The sequence below is a fragment of the Silene latifolia genome, chromosome 3 (assembly GCF_048544455.1).
Source record: "Silene latifolia isolate original U9 population chromosome 3, ASM4854445v1, whole genome shotgun sequence".
Classification (NCBI taxonomy): Eukaryota; Viridiplantae; Streptophyta; class Magnoliopsida; order Caryophyllales; family Caryophyllaceae; genus Silene; species Silene latifolia.
This window is the reverse complement of record NC_133528.1, coordinates 75035277-75056086: the sequence shown is the minus strand read 5'-3', so window position 1 is coordinate 75056086 and position 20810 is coordinate 75035277.

Here is a 20810-nt window from a genome sequence, read left to right as displayed (position 1 = left end):
ACGTCATCCGACTCCGTCTCCAGTCTCTGCCTCTTCGTCCCGCGATACTGCACGGGGCGAGCAAGATCCCTCTCAATGACCTGTGCGACGTTCTAAAGCCTCCATCTAGGAACCCGAGGACCCCTCCTCACAGTGCTAACCCTCCTCCCAGAGGAACCGGTCTCAGACCCAGTCTGAGCCCTCCCACCACCAACAGCCTCAACAACGAGCTCTTCCCGAACCCCCGTAGCTCTTTGTGCACTAACGCCACCAACAACGGCCTCCTCACGAAACTCCGTAGCTCTCTCGGCTCTAACAGTCTCCTCAGTGGGGTCCTCCTCAGAAGCGTCCTCTACCACTGTCTCGGGCGCACTCGCAAGAGTGATTATCGGTCCAGTCCCAAACAAGGCCTCTAAAGCCTTAGCAACGGACCCACTGGGCCCAGAACACTAACCTACAATCGGGACAAAACAAAAGCGTCTGCCGAAATTTCGGCATTACGACGGCACAAAATGAACAAAATCCAATAAAAAACAAACCAACTGCAGTTGCAAAACAAAACTAGGGCCAACCCGCCCAAACCAATCCAGCAAAACACTTCACAAAAATCACACAAAAAACGACTCGCCCTTCTTTTCAAGCAAAAGACGAGTCAAAGAAACTACAAAAATTACAAAAATCACCCAACACCTCTAGGCCCACACAAGGTCCGCAAAATAAACAACAAAATCCCCGACTCAACTGGGTATTTTTCACAGCTCAGATAAGGCAATTTTACGCCAGTTCGGGCACAAATAGCTCAAAATTCAAAATACGACCACTAAAAAAACAACGTGATTTATTCATGTCTGAAAGTGACCTAAACTACCGTTAAGGTCCATTTCAAAACAAACCGGCTCAGCTCGATCCTAAACATATGCTTATTTCGTCAGCATAAGACCGTCTTATAAAGGCAAAAATTCAAATTTTTCCCACAACGCCCAACGAAGGTTCAATATGGCAAAAGCGGTCTTCCCCGACTACAACACAACCTAGTGGGGTACACAACTCAAGCAAACAAACACAACATTGCGAGATACGACGATCTCTTGTCTACTCGTGTTTTTTGCTCCTAGAGAGCGGGAACGGGGACCAAAATGCAAACTAAAAGCACCCCTATGCTCCTAAACAGGTTTCTAACCTAATGCAATCATCAATTTAACTCGAAAATGGGCTAAACAAAAACGACCAAATCGATTTTCGAAGGGTTAGGATTTCGCCCTAATTCAATTAACAAAAAGACAAACAAATTCAAATGGATTCAAGAGGATTAACATACCTTGAGATGACATGATGTTTGTAGTACGAAAGCAAGCAAGTGGCAAGGTCGAAAAAATGGCGATTTGCGGATTTCCGTGGTTTTAGTGAAGAAGACGAAGAAAATGAGGAGCTAGGCTGCCTCGCGTCTTTTTACAGAAAAAAAAGGAGCCTTCTTCCCTTGCAGGAAGGCTCGCGCCTCTTTGAGGTGTTCCTTGCTCTTTCAGCGAAACTTTGGGCTTTGGCCCAGTTTCCACACTATTCTCACAAATTTTCAATGACGGAACTAAAAAACCGTCATTCTCAAATCACGAACACAAAATGGTGAAATTTAACTTCGCTATTTTCACAAATTTCAAACGACGAAATTAAAAACGGTCATTTTCTCAAACAAATACAAAATAGTGAAATTCAAATTCGCTATTTCCGCAAATTTCAGATTTTCAACGACGACATTAAAAACCGTCATTTTCAAACAAAAATACAAAATAGGGAAATTCATATTCGCTATTTCACGAAAACTTCGACAACATTTTCAAATCACAGAAAACGAATAGTGAAATTCAAATTCGCCAATTTCAAACTTCCAACAAACGGCAATAAAAATCGTTACCTTTCTTCGAGACTCGAAATCACCGCCTTCCACAGGAACTAGGCTCAGAAGCCCATCTCTTTCCGGCACTACGAACAACTAATATGAACAACGAAATTCCCCATCAGGATATCGGAGGCCTCCCCACAGAGCCTGCTAAACTCAATGACCTCTCGAAATAGGCCTATCCCACACGGCTATTTCCTAATGTCGATCATACTCAACATGGCTGGCGAGCCTCACAACGCACATCCAACATGGCTGGCGAGCCTCACAACGCACATCCAACATGGATGACGAACCTCACAACGCACATCCAACATGGCTGGCGAGCCTCACAATCCACATTCAACGTGACAGGCGAGCCTCACAATGCATATTCAGCATGGCTGGCGAGCCTCACAATGCACACTTTCAACGCAGCTGGCGAGCCCGATCATATCCGTAACATGGCTGGCGAGCCTTTGCCCGCAAGCAAGAAATAATTCAAGGACATATCTGAATGATTCATTAACCTCTTATTAGACATTTCTAATAACTATAAAAATTTAGTTTAGTCATAAACTAACTAGATCTTATGCATGCATAACAAAATATAAACATAGTAAGAAGAAACCGATCTACTTACAAGGAGGGCCGAATGGTTATACTAATTGGTCTCCTACCAAATTAGTGTTCTTAAGAAAATCCTAGTGCTTCAACGATGAACTTGGATCCAATATTAGAATCTACCCCTCAAGGATTTGTACCAAGATAACCCTCTTAAACAAATACTAATTTGAATACTAGAATTAGTATATGTATCTTAAAATAACTACTAATATTATTACTTACCACTACTAGTAATGTATTGGTAATATTAGTGATTTTGTAAGATATTCTTCCTTGTGTGTTCTTCAACAATTAGAGAGAATTCTTTTAATTATCAATATCATCAGAATCTTTTGCAAGAGAGAATTAATTAGAATAAGAAGAGAAAAACTCCACTTATTCACATAAGGGGCCGGGTGGTATATCGGGAAGGATGCCCTATCCATGCCCATGATTGTTCTTCTCGAGATGTAGGGTGTAGGGCTAGGTATAGGTCTTTTAGAAACATAATTATTGTGCTTAATTCTCAATTAGAGCAATAATTAAGTCCTAAAACTACCCAACTCCCTCCATTTACACGGCACACTCAATGTTAAAAGGGTCCGTTTTAAGTTTGTCATATGTTAATTTGTATAGTGTGACATATTGGACATGTTACTAGACATGTTATTTAATAATGCATTTTTAACTTATTAAAAATCATTATATAAACAAATTAAATCACATATAAAAATTAACTAGTAATTCATGATTACAAGTACTTAAAATGGGTCATTGAATTATAAAGCACAACAACTTGTATTTATAATAAATCATTCATTCATATTTTAATTGTTTCATAAACAAAAATAAAACCTAAGTAATAAAACAATTTAATTACTTAGTACGAATCTTATTTAATCGAATTACAATAACAAATTCTCACTCACAAAATCATTCGTTCAATTTTAAGGAATTAATTAACTTGTATCAACATACAATTAATTAATTAATCAATTAAGAGTGTTATCCTAGAGGTATGACCTTAAGAAATCAACTGATCACCACCGTCATACGACAGTAATGTCAAACTCTAGTCAGCCAATCATTACCGATTAATGTGGATCAGTTGATAATAAAATATTACTTTACCTCATGCATTCTTATTATGAGATTTAAACATGTGATCGCATTATTTTCGAGGACATATACTCCAACAATATCCCGAAGATGCCTCGGGTATGACTCTTTCTTATGGCTGGCGAGCCATCTTACGTAGTCTAACAGGCTTTAAACGACCCACACGGACAGTCGCCAGACTGTAAACTATTCCCGACGATAGGTCCTTGACTCGTATCCCCGAGTCGCCTTGGCATCGCCCTTCCCGACGGCAGGTCCTTGGCCCAAATCCTTTCGAGCCGCCTCGACGTCGCTTTGGTCTCCAGGTTGTAATCTTTGATTGACCTGGGGGCTATACTTTGACTTTTGCCCTGTCCAAGCCTCAGTCAAAGTGGGGGCTCTTTAGATACGCAGTATCTGTCGAGTCTTGAACAAACACCCGATAATTACTGGACTACTACATGCTTAGGAATCGCAACGTTTAATCGACAGTTTTGTATAACTATACGTCGGAAAACTCAAAACGATTCCGAAAACAAAACATTTCAAAACTTTTCAAAAGTACCTGGAGTGTTTAATGCACGACGACGGGGTCGCGATGACACTAACTAGAGTCAAAACTGACTCCAACAACGAGTCAAACCGAGTCAAACACAAAAAACAAACTTCTCAAAACTTCCATGTTAAGTATTCCCGGAATACTTGAATGGTCAAGTACAAATCATGTCATCCAAAACATAGAATAGAACAAATCATGATTTTAATTGCGTGATAGTGACAAGACAGCTCGAAGACCCGAGAAATGGCTCGCGCCTCTTCGAGTAGCCCATGCGGCCACGTCGCTCAAAACGCACACAACCACCCATTTTTTCCATAAATACCCCTCAAACACCCACAATAATCCTTACGTGAGTATTCGCCCACTCATCTCTCCTCTAAAATTCTCGACTCGACTTCTTAAGTCACAAACTGACACGTAATTTGGACCTACCGATCGAAAATACAAGCCATACACATTTTTTGGTACCGTCATCGTGCATTAGATCACTTGACCGACCATCTCGACCAACTACACCATCACTAAACTTAAACAAAACACTCTTGACATTGCTAAAACGGTTTTCAACCGAGTTTTCCTACCTAACAAGTTATTACACTTACGTCGATTTCTCGTCTCAAGTCTAGCATGTAAGTATGAGGGTGTAAAAATTCTCAAGTCCAGCTGTGTGGAGGAGTCGTACCCGAGGCATCTTCGTAATACGTCCTTGAATTGTACCTTGTTTGCGGACAAAGGCTCGCCAGCTTGTGAAAAGGAGTCGTACCCGAGGCATCTTCGGGATACGTGTTTTTCATCTGTTTTATGACTATAACATGCTAAACATGCATAACATGATTCAAATATAGGTTAGATGAGCTAAAACTAGATTTTGGCCTCAGATAGGGGCTACTTGCATAGCACGTGGCTCACGCCTCTTTTCCCTCTCAGGCCTTAATCCAGCCGTATTTGTGTTGGAGTATGTGTCCTCGACAATACTGCGATCACAAGTTTAAATTTCATAATAAGAATACGTAAGGGATGATTCAATTATATAGTCAACTGATCAACATTAATCGGTAGTGATTGGACAACTAGAGTTTGACATTACTGTCGTTTGACGGTGGTGGTCAGTTGATCCTTTAAGGTCACACCTATATGACAATTCCCTTAACTGATAATTTAATTGATTGTATGTCGATACAGATTAATTAATTCCTTAAATTGAACAAATTTCATTTGTGAGTGAGAATTATATATCTTATTGTAATGTGATTAAATATGATTCAATTTAGTAATTAATATGTTATATTACTAAAATTGATTAATGTTTATGAAACATTTGAGATAAGAGTAATTAGTTAATTATAATTGCAAAATATTGTAGATTATATTAACTGTGAATATTACATGTAATTGTGAATTGATTAATGTTTATGTGGCCCATTTTATATACATGTAATTGTGAATTACTTGTTAATTTGTTAAATGTAATTTATTTAATATATAATGATATTTAATTAGTTAAATATACATTTATAATACTAATGACATGTTACATGTCACATGTCGCAACATATTACAAATGACAAATTACAAAGATAAAATGGAGGTCCATTTTATGTATAAGAAACCGGTTTTATGGGTAGTTTAGAGTGGTAATTAATTGTTATTTTTAAAGGTAAACATCATGATGACCACCCTTAACCTAGATACCTACCCTAGCTTTTTGGGAAGACAAAAAGCATCTTTGGTAAGACAAAAAGAAAAAGTAAACCCTCACCCTTACCATGAAAAACCGGCACCCACTTTAGAAAAGAGTATGAGTTCTCATTTTTATTATTCTCATATTTCTTGTGTTTTTGGTGAAAAACACTCTCTCTCTAGATCTCATTCATAAAACTTGCTTTTATGCTAAAAATTTGTTCATAAATTCTAATATTTATATAAGATTACTATGGTTGTAAAATAACTAATATTAGAATTTATATTTAAGGTTAACTAATTTTATTACCTAGTTAGTAATATGATTAGTGTTATGGGAATGTCTTGGGTGCGTCACTAAAAAGGCATTCTACACTTGAAAGCTTGAAGGTTCTTGGAGGATCATCCAAAAATGGCATTAGCTCAAGATCTAGATTTGGAAGGAGTCCAAATCTAGTGCCCTAAATCCGTCACAAATATATGTAAGAAAATCGTTTTCTCCTTATTTTTGATTAAAAACATCTTGTATGCAACTAGATCCACTAGTATATAAATTATGAGTAATTTATAAAATGATTAGATGTGTCTGATATGGGTATATGACCCCAACAATTGGTATCAAAGCTTTGGTGTTGCATGCATATCATTTTATTATTTTTTATGAGTTATTTGATAACAAAATAAAAACTAAAATTTTTGATTTATAAGGATAAAGCCACGAAATTTTTTGCATGTAATATATTCTTGTTCTAAAATATTATTAGATCATATTGATGATTTATGGATGATTATTGCTTATTTTAATGATTTTTTGTGAAATAATTACATTCTAAGGAGTAAAATGAACTTTTATTTACTAAAAATAGTTATACTTTGAAACTGACTATGAATTTTTAGTATGACCTCACATGCATATTTTACTTATTGTATGTACAATTTCGTATTAATGCGATTAATATTGCATGAATTATGATTTTTATGTGATAAAAATGCTATAAATGGAGGTTAAATGACTAAAAATAGTTAAACTTCAAAACGGTCAAATTTTCATATATTGTCACATGCATATTTTATGGATTGTATGTAAAATTTGAGATAAATGTAATTTATTATGCATGATTTATAATTTTAATGGTTAAAATGATATAAATAGTGACTATTTTTAGCAAAAATAGCTAAAATGATTTTTATGGCATGAAATTTTTCCCTAATATTGAATATATGATATAGACATCATATTTAAAGTTGCATGATTAATTTTGATTAATTTCGTATGTTTATTGATTTTTATGTGATAAAATCGATAAAAGGCAACTTTATTAGTCAAAAAAATTAATTCAAAATTTTTGGTTGAAATTTTTCCATTTCGGGGTTCTGAAAAATATTTAAGATTGTTCAAACTTTTGATTTTGGTTTTTTCATAAAGTTAATGTTTAATTTGGATTAAATGGTAAAAGTTATGATTTATACGATTTATTAATGAAGTAAATTATAAATATTTTGTGGGCAAATTTTATTGACTTTTAGGAATCTTGGTATATTCCAGTATATGCAAAAATGGGATTTCAAAATATTTCAAATTTTGATGATTTATTGGGAATTATTTCATAATTATTATGATTAAAAGAAGTTTAAATAAGCAATAATACAAAACTAAGTTGAATTATTGTCAAATATTTAGTGAAGACTAATTTTTGAGTCCTAAAAAGGTTAGGATAATTAACTTGGGCTTAAATTTGATTAAAGTATTGATTTGTGATTTTAATAAGTTATTATCACGTATTTTCATAAAACCGGATTATATAAGATATAAGGTATATGTAGGGCGATTTGACACATTAATTTGGCATGTTAGACACATATATTTATGCTGCATATTTTATCTATGAATGTCATATTTTATTTATGTAATTTTAAATTATGTAATTTTATCTTAGTATGGCCTTAGTTTTAATCGGTATTACCCGTAATGTAAGGGAATACCGATTCGGTTGTTTTTTTAATGTGATCTCGTATCACTTTTATTTTTACTAGATTCATTTTTACAAATGTATAATAGAAATGCTATGTAATTTTATTATTATTTGTAATAACAGAGTTCCCTCCAGACGGTGACATTCAGAAAGGTGTTCCGATCAAGACGGTGTTATCTTAGGAAGCGTGCCACTTGAAGTTCAAGGGACCAATAGAGGTGGTTTCCGAATTTGTAAATAGAATATTAGATTTACTATTTTAGGAAGGCCATACTAGGAAATTTATTTATTGCTTTGCAGTCATTCTTTATATGTTTGCATGCATTGCCAAATCGCCATAAACTAAACATGCATATCATATCGAGTATTCGACCTTGTCAATTATAATTATCGTTAGCTCGAAAATTTAGTTCACTTAAATTTGATAGATAATAAATTGGCTCGACCTCTCACGTTATTAAAAATTGAGACTTAGCCTTACCAAATAGTAGGAACCCATGAATCTCAATTTCATAAGGGTACAATACGATTTTTGGGGGTGGTTTCTATTGACGTTGAGTTTATTGGGGTGATAAGATTACACTTCAAAATTTGGTTGAACTCAACGAAAAGATTCGGGCCCGTGGCTAATGCTCGTCGAATCAAAGTTCCGGGCTAAACATGACAATAATAGTATTTCATCGACCGAGAGTTCTAAGTGTAGAATCGGTTAAAGTGTTAACCCACCAAGTCATATTAGTTAGGTTGTAGAGGGCCCGTTGGCCCACAATCGAGTTAGTATGGATTTGGATCTCGAAATCGTTTATATAATTGGGTGGAGGTCATTATATAAATGCTAAAACATGCTAAAATATTTTCATATATTAACGATGAATGTTTCTTTTCCCACAATTTCGTTGTTTTATGTTGTTCTTTATCATTTCTTCTATTAATATACGACATCAATTCGATTGTAACACGAGTCTCCACAAAACCACTATTACTAAAGACAAAATAGAATCTCTTTCTAAATTCTCAAATGAACAGTTTAAATAGGATATGGACTAGTTCCATAGGAATCGTTCTATTCCATATAACTCCATAGGAGTTGTCCTATGTCATATAAGATTAGCATCTTAAATTCCTAACATGCTTATGCATGATTTCTTGTGAAGAAGTGTGAATAGAAGTAATGATTAGTCAAAATATGTTTTGATAATATCTTCTATGCATCAACGGTTCAAAAGTCTTATTGCTCAAACTAAACAGTTGTCATCAAGCACTTAAGTTATTATGAACATGACAATGTTAAATTGGTAAATTGATTTGTTAGAAATTTTAATTAAACCAAATACCACGATAGAGTTAACCCTTGTGAAGAATTAACTAGAAATTTATATGAAGATAAGTCTTCATCAAATAGAAATTCTTGAAGTCAGTGGGAGCAATAAGAAGTAAGTACCTATCTTAATTGATAAGGATAGAACTAGGCTCGAAAGAGAAGGTGTTAGACACTAAAATATATACAAACCCCAAATAAGTAAAGATCAAGGAAGTTGGTTGTGTGACCCCAATATATTCCTTCTTCAATATCTATGACATTGACACTGAATTCTTACTACTTACCACATCATGAGTGTTTGATACAAATTTATGGATTTTATCATATTTGGCATTGTCGTGTAACGACTTGTAAGAATAAAATAAGAAATTTGCATGAATGGAACTAGGGTAGTTGCCATTTCATCCATGAACACATGAATGTTGTAGTGTACTCATTTTATTTTTGTATTTATAAATGTACCTCAATAATTATTATGATGTACACTAACTCTAAATAAGAATATAATTCAAGTTTCTGTATAAAAACGCAAAGGGTTTCACTATTATGCAATTAAAACAAGCGTTGTGCCCTTACAAGAGTTATTTGTTGATTAAGTTTATGGTGAGACCATAAAAATCAAGGTAATTATATTCAAACTAGAAATAAAATGTCATATATACAAGACTCAAGTTGGTGATCCCGATTATTTCTCAATCCTCGATTGAAAATTGCATTTAGAAACTAGTTTTGACTAGTCTTTCAAACCATTTGATTGGGAATCTTTTGGTGTATACAAATCTTGTATTAAAAGCAAGTTAATTCATGACTTTTTCTGGAAAAGGATTATGACTACAATTTCAATTAGACAGTGTTATTACTTCTTCATCTCTTTTACCAACGAATTAGGTAGATACTTGATATCCACTTAATGAGGTAAGAAGAGAAATTCTTTGAATAAGTTCAAAGAATGTTTAAAAAGTATCAAAACCTACAGATTATAAAACCAAAGAATTAGTACTTTGTTCAAATGGGAAACAATAAAGTGACGACTTTTATCTGCACCAAAAAGAGTGTGATATGGTATCACAAGTTCACATTCATTACGATATGATTGGATCTTTACAATATAGTTGGAGGTAGTTTCTGTTATAAAATTTGTCTGGCATTTAAATATCCACTAAAAAAAAACATAGTTAAAGCAATCATCTACATTTCATATGAGATATGTTTAGGCATTGTACCTAAATTAAAGTTTGTTTCGATAGTCAACATGTGCTCAATTTTCCTACATAATCACGAGAACAAAGGGTTTATGGCTCGTGATGCTGTCTATTAAAAAAACAAGATTATTTCTTAAAGACATAGTGGGAGAAAATGTTCAAGAGCCACAGACTGATCATAAGACGTAGGAAAATGTTCTTTCCTGGTCAAAATCAGTAAATATTTTTTTGAAACCTAAGTGGACAGGATTCATGTTATTTTTGAAAGTAACAAACCTGTAACTTATTAAGATACTTTATCTAGTTTCAACTCCGCATAAGTCCGAATTGAGCATAAACATTAAGATGTTTATGTGACTTGGTTGATTGGTTGTAAGAGGTTTACACCAATTGCAACGCTTCGTTAAATTCGGATTTCATAATATTATTTGACTGTTGGATTTTAAAATCATCTTGCATGAGTTTTGTAAATTGCAACTATCCTAAGGTAGGATACGAACTTATGAAGAAATCTTAAGTAGAAGTCAAGCAGTTGAATGGCATCTTTTAGTCATGTTATAAACCTTTCTCGATTTGTCGAGTAGTTTTGTTTATACATGAAGTCTAGTGGGAGTAGGGTGGTATTATTAGTTTTATATGTGAATGACATATTGATCACTGTGAGTGATGAAAGAATTAGGAGAAGAATAATACATCTCTAAGACAACCAGTACGATGGATATTAGCATAAAGTTAATATTCTTATGTCAATAAGAATCTTGACAAGTTCAAAAGTATTGAACATGAAGAAATTGAATCAATTTGCTTCCGCTGCGGGATTAATTCATTACACTAAGATGTATTACTATTCTTAAACCTCGTATACTTGGAGTATGACGAGATGTTATAAATCGAATCTTTGAGAGAAGTCTCTATATAGGCACATAGTTCATTAGTTAGTACTCAGGAAGTACTAAAGATATGAAACTAAGCATTTAAAAATGAGATGGATTTATGTGCAAGGAGTTACACAAAATCCATATTCTAAACACATAAGGTTGTTTAGAGAACCATCTTGGCTATATTATTTAAGGAGGATATCTGCTAGAAACGATCTAGGCACTTGAACAATTAGATATATACAACAGAAATTGAGTACACTTGCAATAATGTGATATGCAAGAAGGAAGGGATGATATTAGGATTCAGTTTTGTGAATTGGAGGAACTATGGTAGTTCGTTCCAATAACCGAAGGTCCTATCCCTACTCACTGTGAGGACAGTGGGAGCTATTCTAAGGCAAGAGAGCCTATGTCTAGATTGGATCTAGACACGTACTAAAAGGTTTTATAATAAAGATTATACATAACAAAGGGAAAAAGTATATAGTAAGGTTTGGAAAGTGCAAAGTGTTGCTATGACTTACTAAACAAAGCCTTCTCATAGGCTTAGCATGATAAGTCATGTCATTTCAATTGAATTTAGATGATCAACTATATACAAAATTATGAATTATAGATTATGTAGTAATTAATATTGTATCAATTTTACATATGTAATAATGCATTCGTCGTTTGAGTTTTATATTTAACTCTTTTATTACTTTGTTACATGCAAATAGGTTGTAAGGACAATATTGAACCTATTAAGTGAACTGGAGTGTGAGTCGATTGATGGCTAGTTCAAGTGCCATAGCGTCATAAGGGATGACTAGTCGATCACATAGGCAGACTGTATGGGACACTGTCGGGTAGTGACCGCTTATAGAGTTCACGCAACATTTATATAGTCTAGTCATGGCGAGAACTACTATAGTATTCTTTTGAGTCGATTCTTTAACTAGAGACTGTTCGCCCAAGGTGGCACAGTTTCTGAGTGACTTTGATTTTTGGTCTACGAATTTTGTAACTAAGGTCAAATGGGCATCTTTTGGGTCATTATGAGCTGTGGCTATTCGAAAGGAAAAATGCGATAGGAATTGTCCACCCCTTGTCAGGGTTATTTAAAATATCAAGGCCACTCGAGGAGTAGTGAACTTAAAATGCGTGGCCACGCTCGGAAGGTATCTACGGTAGATAATTACGGTCAGACAGTTACTCTCCAGATCGAAGAAACAACTCTTGATATGATCAAATGCAAGTACGACCTGCAAGACACCTTGTATTGAGTGGGAGATCGTAATAGAACAAGAGAATTGGTGACGCGCACTTGTCTCGGACAAGTGGGAAATTGTTGGAGTATGTGTCCTCGACAATACTGCGATCACATGTTTAAATCTCATAATAAGAATACGTAAGGGATGATTCAATTATATAGTCAACTGATCAACATTAATCGTAATGATTGGCTAACTTGAGTTTGACATTACTGTCGTTTGACGGTGGTGGTCAGTTGATCCCTTAAGGTCACACCTATAGGACAACTTCCTTAGCTGATAAGTTAATTGATTGTATGTCGATACAGATTAATTAATTCCTTAAATTGAACAAATTTTATTTGTGAGTGAGAATTATATATCTTATTGTAATGTGATTAAATATGATTCAATTTAGTAATTAATATGTTATATTACTAAAATTGATTAATGTTTATGAAATATTTGAGATAAGAGTAATTAGTTAATTATAATTGCAAAATCTTGTAGATTATATTAACTAGACTTAATGTGACCCATTTTATATACATGTAATTGTGAATTACTTGTTAATTTGTTAAATGTAGTTTATTTAATATATAATAATATTTAATTAGTTAAATACATTTATAATACTAATGACATGTTACATGTCACATGTCACAACATATTACAAGTGACAAATTACAAAGATAAAATGGAGCTCCATTTTATATATGAGAAACTAGTTTTATGGGTAGTTTAGAGTGGTAATTAATTGTTGTCTTTAAAGGTAAAAACATCATGATAACCACCCTTAACCTAGATACCTACCCTAGCTTTTTGGGAAGACAAAAAGCATATTTGGTAAGACAAAAAGAAAAAGTAAACCCTCACCCTTACCATGAAAAACCGACACCCCTCTTAGAAATGAGTATGAGTTCTCATTTTTATTCTTCTCATCTTTCTTATGTTTTTTGGTGAAAAACACCTCTCTCTCTCTCTAGATCTCATTCATAAAACTTGCTTTTATGCTAAAAATTTGTTCATAAATTCTAATATTCACATAAGATTACCATGGTAGTAATATAACTAATATTAGAATTTTTACTTAAGGTTAACTAATTTTATGTTAGGTTCATATACCTATTATTACACTCCTCTAATAGTGAACTAATTAACTTTTTAATTATATGTTCTTTAGATCTAGTGCATGCATAACAAAATAAAAGATTTATCAGAAAAATAATGTCCCTTACATTGATGGTTGGTTCGAAATATTGGGCACAAGTAAGGTTACTTTCTTCACTTGTTCTTGAGCTTAATATGATGGATGATCCTCCTAAGACTCCATGTATAGAAGCCACTCCAATAAATTGCACCCAAGATTAATCCCAAAAATTCCTACTAATATTAACTAGATATGTAGTAGAAATATATCCTTAATAATACTAATATTTCTAGTATTACTACTTCTAGTAATAGATTGAGTGTATTAGTATTTGTGAGAGTTTATAGCAATTTGCATGTGAGGGAAAGTAGGTGGAAAAACAAGTAAACAACAAGTAGGAAAAATGAGCAACAAATGCTCTATTTGAAGAGCCAAAAAACCGGTGGCCTTAGAGCATTAGGAGGAATCTTTTCTATTTTGTTTTTACTTATTTGAATAGTCTACGTAGAGTAGTGTAAGAATAGGTATGATTAAAGCTTGTATGTAGTGTCACAATCACCCTTTAATCAATGCCAACACAAAACAAAAGAGCATCTTTTGCTCTTCCTTTTTTTTTTTTTTTTTTTTTTTTTTTGCTTTTCCATATGACCGAAATAATGGAGCCAATTTGGTCCATTTTTGCCTTTTGTCATTTGTCCCACAAATGCTTATAAGTCATATGTTTAACTATCTTACATAATTAATTATTAATGTAATCATTTAACACATAATATTACAATTAATAATATAATATACACTCCACTTTTTGAGTAGTATACTACCATTATATCAACATATAATGGGTCCCATAATTACTAGTTAGTTAAAATTGCAACTTCTTGTAACTTTAAATAACTAATTACCTCTACCTCAAAACTTATAAAATACCTCAACTAATTTAGTAATTTAACACTTAATTACTAAATTAAATCTTATTTAATCACATTACAATAAGATGTAAAATTGCACTACCATAATTAAGGAATTAATTAATCTGTATCGCATACAATTAATCAAATATCTATTTGGGCCTCATCCTATAGGTGTGACCTAAAGGGATCAACCGACCACCACCGTCACACGACAGTAATGTCAAACTCTAGTTAGCCAATCATTATCGATTAATGACGATCAGTCGACTATATAAAGAATCATCCCTCACGTATTCTTAGTATGAGATTTAATTATGATATTAAATCATGTGATCGCACTATTCTTGAGGACACATTTCCCAACAATCTCCCACTTGTCCGAGACAAGTGTGCGTCACCATTTCTCTTGTCCTATTACAATCTCCCACTCAATGCAAGGTGTCTTGCAGGTCGTACTTACACTTGATCATATCTTGAGTGGTTTTCTCGATCTGGAGATTAACTGTCCGACCGGAATTATCTATCATAGATACCTTCTGAGCGTGGCCACGCATTTCTAGTTAACTACTCCTCGAGTGGCCTTGAGATTTCAAACAACCCTGACAAGGGGTGGACAATTCCTATCGCCCTATTCCCTTCGTTCACCCACAGTCCATCATAACCCAAAATATACCCAGTTTGACCTCATTTACGAAATCGTAGAGTATAAATCAAAGCTAATCAGAAGTTGTGCCAACTTGGGCGAATAGTCTCTAGTCAAAAGAATTGACTCATAATAATTCTATAGTAGCTCTTGCCACGACCAGGCTTTATGAATTACCAGAACTCTATAAGCGGTCACTGCCCGACAGAGTGTCCCATACAGTCTGCCTATGTGATCGACTAGTCATCCCATATGACTCTATGGCACTTGAACTTGCCATCAATCGCATCACACTCTAGTCACTTCGAGACGTCACCTCATATAAGTAACTAGGGGCAAATACCATGTCAATCCAGTTCACTTTAATGGGGTTCAATTTGTCTCTACAACCCATTCGGATACGACAAGGTAGCGGGTGAGTTTAATAAAACTCAAACGATAAATGCGATTATCACATACGAATAGTCAATACACTATTACGACTTCATATTCTATAATCTTTAGTTTATTATTAACACTAGTTAGAATGCAATACAAGCTTGGCAAGTAGATATACCCGATATCCAAATATTCCAACTTTATTAATTGCTATTTCCTTCCATTTAATGTCATCTCTAATGACATGAATTTATCTAAGTATATGTCCAGACTTCTTACTAGACTTGGGCTCTTTAACTTGAAAGATGCTCCCACTGTTATCGCATAACTTGTGATAAAGTCATTTGTAGAGGGATTCACCCTTAATCCCTACGTTGATCATTTTATCACTATTTGCTTAGATTCCTTTTGTAGTATTTGCAATGCTCGAACTAAAACACTTTTCTTAGTTTCTAACTCCTTAGTCGATAAAGCAGCTTAGGATTTCGACAAATCCCTTTTGGAGACTAAAGTTTGTGCAACCCTTAAGCACTTAACTTAGTTTGTCCTCCAAACATGTGAACGACTCCTTAATTCTTCTCAAGAATCTCAAGGGTGTTCTTTAAGGCTTTCACAAGCCATATTGTGGGAATTATCCCTTTAATTGACTTATTGTGCTCTCAGCATATATCACATCATGACACGTGCGTCTGTTGGCATACATGAATATTCTAATGGCGGAAACATTAGAAATCGATTTCATGTAATCAACAACTTAATAGGTTCAGTGAATGACTATGACTCCATCATGGTATTTCCACTTCTATCAACATGAATAGCCTATTTGACCTTGTTGTTGTACAACAGATGTGAAATATATTATCCTCATAAGACTCTCAACTCTATGCCAATATTCTCTCACATAGATTCAAAATCTAGAATACTTTGCATCCCATTCCAAGTCTCCCAATCACTCTTGCCAGAAGAGAGCATTGGTACATAATACTTAGTAAGTAATATGTCATCAACATACAAGACATGGAAACATGATTATGGCTCCCACTTAACTTCATGTATAATCATGATTCTTCAACCATGTGAATGAAACTATTCACTATGATCACATAAAAAGTATAATCCTATAACGCTTGCTTAAGACCATCCTAGGTTCACTTAAGAAAGCTACGCATATGATGTTAGGACACTTAAATCTTTATCTAAGGTTTTGTGTTTCAAACACTTCTTTCTCTAAATTCCCATTTTAGAAATGCGAATTCTATTTGCCATTATTCATTAAAATGAAATGCGGCAATTCCTAACATAATTTATCTTGATCAACATCTTCATGTAAATCTTATGCATTTATGTACTCTGAAGCTCTATTTACTTTTGAGGAGACCCTCGCCTTAAAGTAAATCTACTCTTGAGTAACAATTTTCGGATTGTAATGCGATGGCTCGTATGTAACAAGGTCATGATACTATCACTTTCACAAAGTAATATTTTAACAATATGACATGTGCGATAAACTCCCACTGAACTATGCTCTCATTCTATCTTCATAGACTATAGTTCAATACCAACTCCCACTCTATAATTCTATTACTTTCACAAAGTAACATTTCAACTATAAGAGATGTTTGTGACTATTCGATCTACTCCCACTCTAGAATGTAAATTAAGTTCAAGGTGGCGGAAACACCTTGACACCGTGGTAGCTACTGAATAAAAACCAAGTACTCAAAGGTAATACAAGGTTTACGGGGAATAAATACCCCTATAACTGAAAAGAAATAAAAGTCTGAAACATGAGTCTAATAAAATTAAAAGAGTGCGCTAAAACAAGGCGCTCGCTAGCTCACTCGATGCAACCCCATACTAAATAAGCAACCATCATCCACCTGTCAGTCATAAGAATGACAACCACAGTCAGTGGGGAGTAACTCAGACGTCCTCCCAGCCATATCACATCACGATAAAGCAACCAAGTAATTAAGATGGATCAATAATTAACAAATGACTTACCATAAAACATATTATACAATTAAAATTACAAGCTTATTATAAATTAATCACACTTAAACTAAATAAATCAAATGACTCATTTAATAAACGTAAACTTATTAAACCACACTTATTAAATCAGTTACCACTCAGTAAGGCAAAACGTCAAGGCAACCCATCACTGTTACCTTATCCCTACGGTAGGGCTACGATAAATATACGGTCCCAGTCTAAGTATGGCCACACTGTCGAGACAAAAATCCCGATTCGACAATCACCAAGCCTATAAACATCCGGGCTGATGACCCCATAGACTCCAAATTAGCCTATAAACAACCGAGCTAATAGGACGACTCCGACCTGCCTAGACTGCCCATTCCCACAGTTACTAGGATACAAGTGAAGCGGATAATATAAGACGATTATTTACTACTCAAGTTGATAACCATTTAATACGAGTCTAAATTCATAAAAGTTACAATAGATAATCAAAACGGCGCATAATAGACATCCAGTACTCGAAATCCATTATCTTGATTGAATAACTACGTACAATCTTTAATCTATAAGACTTTATTAACCAAAATCCTTGACATTCACATAACCAGGTTACTTATACGAAACCATTCATACGTACTTGTGTGCCTGCAAATATTGATTTCACTTGGGAAAACTAGCAACATGCAGAAGACTCACAATATACGTAAATCTTGACCAATCACGGAGCATAAAACAAACTATGTTTACTCACCCCTATTAATTAACCATGTACACATGCTCTCATAATGATAAACACATTCAACTTATTAAACCAGCCAAGTCCGTAACCACACAATCATAATATATTACAAATCATATATTTTAGAGATTACCTAAGGGATTTCACTAAACCCAGTTAAATAGATGCACACAAATAATAGCAACATGACCGAAAGTAGCAGTGGTAATACAGACTAGCAACATCAGGACTGAATGGATTTGCTTACTATTCCAAAGATAATGAAAAGGTTAATGCCCAAAGTAGGCATTGGATATATAGCCATTTAACAAAAAAGAGTATTACAGACCCATCTTTATCAACATTCACACCTTATTAATTGTATAAATTATCATGACGACAATATGCAGGAATACGGCCTATTATCGTTTCATCATCTATTACTTATGATAGCTCACCAGGCTGTGTACATGGCCCACAGATCAACACGGGTCCTTTATAGCGCATTTTGTCCTCACTCATGTGCATCCCGGGAACCTTCCCAGGAGGTCACCCATCCTAAGGCTACTCCCAGCCAAGCACGCTTAACTTTGGAGTTCTTTCGCATGGATGACCATAAAAGAAAATGCATTTTGTTGATATGAGTAGTACTTCCAATCCCTTTAAGCACTAGTCATTTAAGCCTATCACTGGACCTCTTCAATTACCGTGGGGTATTATAGTCACCCCCACTTGAAGAACGCAACGTCCTCGTTGCGCCTGGGAGCATAACCGCTAACCCAGAATCCTCCCCCGCTAGGTCTGTGATCACAATGGAGCGTATAACCACTGCCTCCAGGAGCGTATAACAACTGCCTCTGATCACCACACGGTCACAGGGTTGCTCTGATACCACTTGTAACACCTCGGCCCAAACCAGGTCGGGAGCGGTTACTTATGATAGCTCACCAGGATGTGTACATGGCCCACAGATCAACACGAGTCCTTTATAGCGCATTTTGTCCTCACTCATGCGCATCCCGGGAACCTTCCCAGGAGGTCACCCATCCTAAGACTACTCCCAGCCAAGCACGCTTAACTTTGGAGTTCTTTCGCATGGATGACCATAAAATAAAGTGCACTTTGTTGATATGAGTAGTACTTCCAATCCCTTTACGCACTAGTCATTTAAGCCTATCACTGGACCTCTTCAATTACCGTGGGGTATTACATCTATCTTCTTGAGAGATAGCTTTGTGAGTTACAAACATATATATTTAACAGAGTATTAGGAGTTTATGTAGACTATGTATTAGCTTTCAAAAGGCCATCCCAAACATGGCAGCTTGATACATGTAATATGGCAGTCTGATCCATGTGATTTGGTTTAATAGACTCTCTATTTTAGGTATCTCATGGTTGACCATCCGTTTACAATAATGTGTCCTTATGGTATCGTAAATTCCTTACTTAATGAGTTCAATAGCTCATTACAACTTTATAATTGTTCTTACATAAGTAAGTTGTTGCTTTAAGTAACAAAGACATAAGGAGAATCAAATTCATAGCTTATGGACATATAATGATCCAATCATCATAATTGTCTATCAATTTGAGGTGTTTATCTAATGTTTCTCTACACAAGTAATTAATGATGATGATTTTAGAACAAGTAATAAAACAAGTGATTTGGGTTGAAAACCAAACCACAAATATCCAAAGCACAACAATTGTTTAAAGGATTACAAACCAATTTCCAAGTCACACAAGGAAATCAAAATAGTTCTAAAAACATGAAATACATCATAAAATTAAGGGATATTCTACCGTGTACCCTCGAGTTTTTCGTTTTTCTATGTTGTACCCTTACATTTTCTATATTCTACATTGTACCCCTAAACTTCTTACTTATTTCTCCATCATGACCTTCTTTAACTCTCCGTTAACTTTATCGCTATCAAACGACCGTATTTTGACCATTATTCAGACTCATTGTATGTTGTATCACCATCCTATATGAAAAGTATCGCAAATCACTTAATATAAGCAAAACCTACTATTAAAAACTTTAGTTATGATTCATGAAATGATAATGGAGATTTGATGAATTTTCAGTTAGATTCGTATATTATTTGGGGGGTTAATGGGTAATTTGGCGAATTAATAAGTAAATGAGTAGGTTATCGACCAATTGAAATGCTAAATAAACTATTTAATAGGTAAATTAACAAACTTACATATCAAAGATAATATCTGAGGTCATGGTATAGACTATTATATAGAGTTCAAGGGTACACCGTAGAAATTCAAAATTGTAAGGCTACACCATAGAAAACTGAAAAACTCGAGGGTATACGGTAGAATATCCCTAAAATTAAAGACAAAGCAAATTAAAGCCAAGCTTCCATGATCCATCACCGCGGTTGGCTACTCTAGCTTCCCACATGATCCTCTTAGCTTGCTTTTCCTTACCTTTGTCATTGGTTGGAGGCCCTATTTACAATAAAAAGGGTAATCATCACAACTTGTATCAACATACCAAAGTTGAGATCGAAACATATAAGATAGGGATAGTTATATACCTACTAGAATAACCTTTCCAGCTTTGATGTCGCCAAGGTATTTGGAACAGTTTCTCTTCCAA